This window comes from Homalodisca vitripennis, chromosome 7 (assembly GCF_021130785.1).
Source record: "Homalodisca vitripennis isolate AUS2020 chromosome 7, UT_GWSS_2.1, whole genome shotgun sequence".
Taxonomy (NCBI): Eukaryota; Metazoa; Arthropoda; class Insecta; order Hemiptera; family Cicadellidae; genus Homalodisca; species Homalodisca vitripennis.
The window spans coordinates 104,192,384-104,200,670 of record NC_060213.1 but is presented as its reverse complement, the minus strand read 5'-3'; positions in this window follow the sequence as shown (position 1 = coordinate 104,200,670).

Below are 8,287 nucleotides of genomic sequence, written 5' to 3'. Positions count from 1 at the left end.
ATGAGACCTAAATATTCTTGGGGCCACTAACTTGTATCCCTAGATACAAGACTTATCCCTATGCAAATTTAAGTTAATTCCATACCAGTTCTTATCACTATCTTGCTGATCACATCTGGAATGATAACACCAATGTTTTAGTTTAAGAGGAACTCTTGTTATAATATATTTAGTATTAACAACAATATAATCGGATTAAATAAAATATATTACAATATAAAGAAATAATATAATTTATTTTGAATGATAAATGTCTGAAATATTAATATTTTATTTAAGGAAGCAAATGCACAAACTACTTGTTAATTAACTACTAAAATATTCCAGGACATTAATAATACTACATACTTGAATGCAGGAAAACCAAACCTCTAAAATTTTATCTAAAATAACTGAACACGTAACATGTAAAAATGAGTTGGTTTTTGCTTTAAAAATATCTGCTTCCTACTGTGCATTAATACTCATTTTCTTAAATGCGATATGCTCATAATACATATATTTAAAATGAAAAATAAGAAATATCATGCCGATGTTCAATCTAGATCAAATTTGAAATTTTATGATTTAGATTCTTCAAAGATTCTGAAAACCACAGAATATATATTGCGCTATATTCAGGTTATAACTCGTTAAGAAATAATACGATTATATACTCTCCGTTCCATTGCTATGTTTTATAATACAGTGATTTGTGTCATAGATAATTAATTTGCATTTTGTAACTTCTTATAAGTAATCCGGTTAAGAAACGAACAAAATGTTTTATATTAAATGCGTTTATCATGTAATTTTTTGACAGTATTAATTTAAGTTCAAAATAAAATGGCACGATTGCACAAGCTTAAAAATAAAATATGTAGAGCCAGAAAATGAAAATTTCTTTAATACTTTCTATTTAATAATATCCTGCTTCATTATAAAATTACTATACCCGAAATATAACAGTTTGATGTTAATACGATTACAAATAAAAGCGTGATTACCTCAAATATTACATATATATAATTATCTTATGATAATATATTACAATGTATAACTGTCGTAAATAATAAATGTTCATAATAGAAATAATCTACAAATTCATACACATTTATACTTAAAAGTTTGGTAAAAACTATGTTTGGTTTAATCGTTGACTATTTTGTTAATTTTAGCCTATTTGACATAAGTATCATTTAGCATTATTACATTATTATTACTGTGTAGAATCCCTAGGAATTAACACAATACGCAATATACACAAACCATTGTAAATATTTAGCTCGTATGCATTTATCGTACTCACATCCACACTCCGGCTGTATATTAGGAGTCGACAAGAATAATTATGACAGAGCGTTATCAGTTGACACAAACGGCCATTGGAGGGAATATGAACATTTTTACTACTGCCTATTTAACAACAGTACATTTCTCTGGAATATTTCAGTATTTAAATACTACAGAAGTTATATAATTGTAGTAATATCAATGCCATCTAACAATATAAACGTATTAAGTTTCACAATTTTGGGAATTAACTAACTATCATGCTAATTGATTGTAGATTCCTGGCTAAAAGAATTATTATAATCCTGGACAAATAATTTTACCAGTGCCTTACAGAGATATAGTTAATTTGTTTTGCCGTCTATTTTGGCAATCAAACTACTGTTATATTCGCGTCTCATCAAATGAATCAGTTGATTCAGTCTACTTAGCAAACTATTGTTCACCATCCCTAAACTAATCAGCAAAATTAGCTAATCAGTGTGTGTATCCATCCAGTTAGTAGAAAATGTAATTCCGACCTTATCACATCACTAATTGGAAAGTCATTAAAGTATGCATCACCCGATTGTTTGCTACTCAATGCAGTCCAAAGTGCACTTTATAGATTTCATAAATGTTTTATAGTCAAATTGAAGATTAAAACTGAATTATTTAACGTTATACATCAGATTGAATAGGAAACAATCTGAATATTTTAACAATACATACATGTATAGTTGTAACCTATGAAATATTTTATGTATTTTAAATAACGAATGGCTAAAGCAGTATAAATATATAATCCACAAAGAACAACCTCATTTATTTCCACATTACAAATATAATATTACCTATATTACCAATGCAACGTTGTAATTTTAAATTTGTAATTAGTATAGAGTTTAAACTACAGTTCTGGATATTAAATATCATTTAACGGTACATGATATTTTATTCGATATCGTAATACTCAGAACTTACAAATCTATCCCTATACCTTGAAAATACGCTAATCTAATTAATTAAAACATAACTGCTCCATTTATGAACCACTTCAAAAAATAATGTAGATGAAAATAAAGAGTTCAATTCGTATTTGTGTAAAGTAGTTTTCAATATAATTTATCAAAAGTCTGAAGCCTATGCACCACCTCTAAAGTTTGGCGATGAGAATAGTTTTTTTCTGAAACAGCGTTTTATTCAGAAACATACAAATAATTATCACAGAAAATTATCAGTTTTAATATAGTCTTATTTTGAAACAGCACTGGCTCGTTCAGTGATATACAGGTAAGGAATATATAGTAGGTTTAAAGGTATGTTTTTACTTGAAGTATTGTGATACAGATCCTTCACTTCGTGCCTAATGTAAAAAGTTAAAATTATGATTCTTGTAATGTTTTATATAGTTTAACTAATAAGTAGTAATTATGATAAATACTATACAATCTTACAATATATCTAGTATAATAAAATCTCTACATATAAAAATGTAAGCCCTTACTCTCGAACTTATTAATAATTCTCAAACGTACCAATATAACAGAAAGTTGAAATATTTGCACATATATGAATTGTTCCAATTAAACAGAAATCCGAAAACACTTTCATAAAGATCCATAGCCAAAGGCATTTGTATACAACGTAAATACTCATAGATACGGATTGAAATTGCTTTTGAGAATCATAGAAGAACTATATTTTGTTTTTCAATTTTCTGAGAGTTTAGAATTATGAAATCTCACACATATGTGCCTCATGCTCTCAACGGAGAAGCAAATATTTTTCATGCGTATCAACCACCCACAGGGGCTGAAATAAAATAGGATTCCCTGAGAGGACTAATTGTTTGTTTTCCTCCTTTCCATTAAACTAGTAGGATGACATTTCAGACATACATACCTCATGACTTTTAGAGAGAAACAACGGCATTTTCATATGAAATATAATCCTTCCATTTATTCCTTCCATACAAAGGGTTGCAGTCTTAGAAGAGCTTATCGTCTTAAAGTCCTAAAAAATGGAATTTTCCACAAATGTTTATCGATAAACAAAGACAAATTTTCATTAAAACTTACTAATCTATAGGGGCGTAAATAGCTTAATCTAAATTAAAACAAACAATCCAATAATATAGTTTTAATTTTTGCGAGGCCTTTGGTGTTCGAGTGACAAATCATCAGACCCACATAACTTAAATAAAAGCGGTTACAATTATAATGTAAGACGTTTTAACTTAAATAAAAACACATGTCATTAAAAATACAATGAAAAGATGTATTTTATAACAGGAAAGTATATGTACGTATATTTAAAAAACTAAGTTGGTATTTAATTCATTGAGAAAAAGTAATGGTCAATTAAAAGAGGCCCAGGTTCATTATTTAATAAAATTACTTTAGTTCTTCTTTTTTTAATTGTTTAGAAATTTTTATGTATAGAGAATTTTTAAATTTTATTCCCTTTTAATAATTTATTATGTGAAAAAACAGTGTGCGGTTTGAATTCCATGCAATTCCATTGCCGATCTTTCTTCTTGTTGATATTTTAGACATTCTATATGTTTCCTAACTGTCATTTTTCCTTTCTTATTGTTTGGCCAATGTATTTAAAATCACAATTGTTGCAAATAATTTGCTAAATTCCAGATTTATCTTTCTCATTTAGTTTATTCTTGAAATTTATTAATATTTTCATAAGTTTAATTTTGGAATTTGTAGATACATTGATGTTGTCATGTTTTCTTTTGCTTTTAGTAATACTTGGTAATACTTGTAGTTGGATTGTTGTAGGAAACAGATATCTGTTTTTCAGATTGTTTATTGTTATTTGATAAAACTTGTTCGAGAATTTCTTCCAGTAAATTTTTTCTTGTTTATCATATTTTAAATTCAGTCAGGTTTGTGGTCATGATTAACCCTCCATCTGATAAGATCGCATAGTGCGACTCAATTAGACCCGCTGTACTGATAGAGTCGCACTGTGCGATCGTTAGTTATCGTCAAAATACAACTATAACGAGATATGTGATAGTGTCGTACTTTATATAGTACGAAAGAGGAAGAAATTTCCTTCCTACCAGCATATCTGGAATCGATGTTTGGAAGTCTTTGGAATGTAGAGGGGATGTAACAATCAGCTGATCTGGACTGCGCCGCGCCGCACCGCTACTGCACTACGCCGCGCCGCCGCCCGCCACAGTTACTGTGCCGTTCAGCTGTAGTCGTTTTGGTTTGTTGTTATTGTTGTCGGTACATGTTTGTTTATTGTCTTGGCTGTTATTATCGTTTGTTATATTAGTGTGTGTTTATTATGAGTGAACTTAGCCGTTCTAGTGCGATTAGGCACTGTTTAGATGAAGAGATTAGTGACGCGAGTGATGGTGATGTAAGTAACGCATCAGGTGACATTGGAACAGACTTAGATGACTGTCCCAGTGATAATTCTGTTCATGACTATTCTTCTGGAAGTGGAGAGGAATACAATCCTAATTTGGACACTAATGTTTTATACAGATTCAGATGACAACACCACTATTCTGGTAAGACCTTCATGTTCTAATGTTTCATCTCCAGCTCAACATAGGCCCAGGCCTACTCATCCTCAGTCTGATGATTCTGATGATGAACCTAATAATGATCGATTACAGCCACCACAGCAATCTAGAAATTGGTTGCATATCTATCCACCTGAACCCCCAATGGACATTGAATCTAATTTTCAACAAAGACATACTGGACCGAGAAATTTACCACAAAGAAATAGCTTACCTCTCACTTATTTTTTTTTATTTTTCACAGATACCATTTGGAATTTACTTGTAAAGGAAACAAACAATTATGCTCAGTTACAGTTGACTAACAAAAGAAATTCTGGTACCCTAACCCCACAAAGTAGATTTAGAAAATGGATTGATGTAACAAAAATTGAAATGAAGCGATACATCGCGTTGCTTATAAACATGGGTCTGTCTTTCAGAAATAACTATGCACATTACTGGGTCAACCTCAAAATCCCAAAAAATGTCCTTTTTTTTTCAGAAGTAATGCCTATCAATAGATTTGAATCCATCCGATCATGTTTTCATGTCAGTTCTATAATTTCCATACCTAAAGGACAGCCAGGCCACGATCGTGGTATAAAATTAGGCCATTGTACAATGCGATGAATGACAGCTTCAAAAGATACTTTATTACCTTCTCAAAACATATGTTTGGATGAGTCAATGGTCGGTATGAAGAACCGTTGTTCATATATACAATATCTTCCCAATAAACGCCACGCTAGATTTGGAATCAAGAAATTTTGAACTCTGTGATAGCCGTACAAACTATGTCTTGCACTCTGAGCTATACAGTGGTAAAGAGTTTTTGCAAGATGATTCTAATTCTGCCTTTTCTGAGAAAGTAGTACTACATATTATGAACAAATGTAACCTACTGGATAAATACTACCACCTATACACCGACAGCTACTATACTAAAATACCTTTGGCTGAAAAACTTTTGGAAAGACAAAACTTACATAACTGGCACCATAAATAAAAGATCCAAAGACATATCCAAAAACCTTATTCAAACTAAATTAGCACCTACAAAAACAATTTATTACAGACGGGACAAAACACTACTAGTTGGATACAAACAAAAAAAGACAAGAAAGCCTGTATACTTGCTGTCAACTGCACTTGTCGCAGAGAATGTATTGATCAAAAGCAAAAAAAAAGTGCTATTGAAGCAATCAAACCTAAACTCATAGGAGAATATAATTTGAATATGGGGGGAGTTGATGCAAAGGACAAGTCTATCTACCATTTATCTAGCTCAAGAACTACAAAAAAATACTGGAAAAAGTTGTTTGATAATTTTCTTGACATGGCACTTTTGAACGCTTACATACTTTACAAGAACAATACTGACAGACCTTTGACTCGACACAACTTCACGGTGAACATAATAGAATCACTTGTAGATGAGGAATTGCCACAACAACAACAATAAATCCTCTTCCAATTGATATACTGCCTGGTCCAGCTGGTGATGTAGGGCACAATCTGGTGAGACTTACTGGGGTAAAACTCAGGAAATGTATTGTCTGTTCAACTCCTCAAAAATCATCCAGAAGTAGATACTGGTGTTCAGGATGTCAATGTGGAGTGCACCCAACATGTTATAGCGGCTTAGAACACCGTGTAAGACCTACAAGAAGTGGAAGGAAGAGGATGAGAAGAGCAGAGGAGTCAGGATCTGAGTCGGACTAAAATGTATTTTGAGTAATGTAGATATGTATATAAAGAGTTATATTTTTTTCTCATGGTTTAATTTTGTTATACATTAGATATTTTTATGCTTCTATTTCAACCAAAATAATAACAGTTATGAGTGGTTTATTGAGAAAAAAACAATGAAAATTTGAAGTATTACAATAATAGTCCAAATTTTTCCCCATGTACTATTTTTTCAATTTTCAAGTTCTCAGTGTTAGTATTTTTACTTTTATAGAAGTTATGTGATGTGTTTTCAACTCAGAATTAAATTTAGGAACATTTTGTATATTTTGGAATTTAGATTGCAAACAAGTTAGTGTACATATATATCACCTCAATGTTGAAAGTTTTTTTTTTTAATCAATCTGCCCAGCTGAAAAGAAAAAAATCTTTTTTGAAAAATAAGGTAAGTTTTTGTTTTTTGTTACTAGCTTGTAGAACATATTATTACAAACAATTTGATGTATAACACACTTGGTATTTTCTCACTGTTTTATATTTTTTTTATAATTTTTTTAGCAAACCATGTAAATGGCTTGAAAACGCCCTATCATTTTAGAGTGAAATAGTCATCAGATGGAGGGTTAACGGAATTCCATGTTTTTCTTATCTTCTGTTTTAAGTAATCGATGAGTGTTTCATTATATGTATATATCAAGAATATATAACGCAGAATGTGTAAGTGTGTGCAGATTTAGGAATCCTAATCCTGTCAAAGTGAGTTCACTTCCGGTCTGAGATATTTCCAGTAGCATAGTAAAATATGCCTCATTGTCTCGATGAGAGAAATATATTTACCTACTTAGGACTTCTGTCAACACGAGTCTACTTATGCCTCTTGCAATCATAAGATGATTCGGTCTAATTTATTTCCAGTGCCATATTTGGGTTTGCCTTGTTATTAGAGGTAGAAAAAAACACGTACTTACTCAGCACTGAAAAGTCATTTATAGTCAAATCATCTAGTCCCGTTATAAGGAGTCCTCAGTGTGTTTTTCAACATTTCAGTAATTATTTATATTCTTGGTTTCCGGACTGTACTAATGTCAAGGAAGCCAACCATTCCTGAGTGTACAAACAATTCATGCACATAAACATTTACAGTTATTCTGAAACATAAAATATTATCATTACAATAGTTGTTAGATGAATTAACATATGGCTGCGCTGTAAAAACAATTTGGACACAAACAGTCTTATAATAAATTAAATTTATCATTCCTAAAATCCAAAGGTTTATTTATTAGTGAACGCTTTCCTCCCGTATTGGAGTATCTCATGAAAAAACTAAATTTTTATTACTGTTGTGTATTACTAATAATTACTATTAACGCTTAAGTCAAGTGTTTGCTAAAAGGTTTACGAATGTTATATGGATGGTTGAAAGTAACTAGGGTGAATAATGTCAGTGGAATTGACAGGGTTTGTTTACTCAATTCTGGAACTTAGTACAATGGCATGTTTGTAGTGTCCAGTATGCATCAATACGCTGAACATGGGTACAATTGATCTGACAGTATAAAGCTTTTAGTTTTATTCGTAGCTTATTCATCTTAAGGAAACTATTTTCCAAAGTAAATCCTGCTTTAAAGTTTAGATGAAAATTGTTATCCTATATACTTGTTTCCAAAGTTAATTTCCTTATTTTTTATAATTGTATTTTTTCAAACAAGCAAGGTTTAGTATCGCTCTGCAGCCACCCAGCCAAAGGGCAGCCACGCTCTTTGTTGCTTAACTCGGTTATCTTACAATAATCGCCGCATCTTA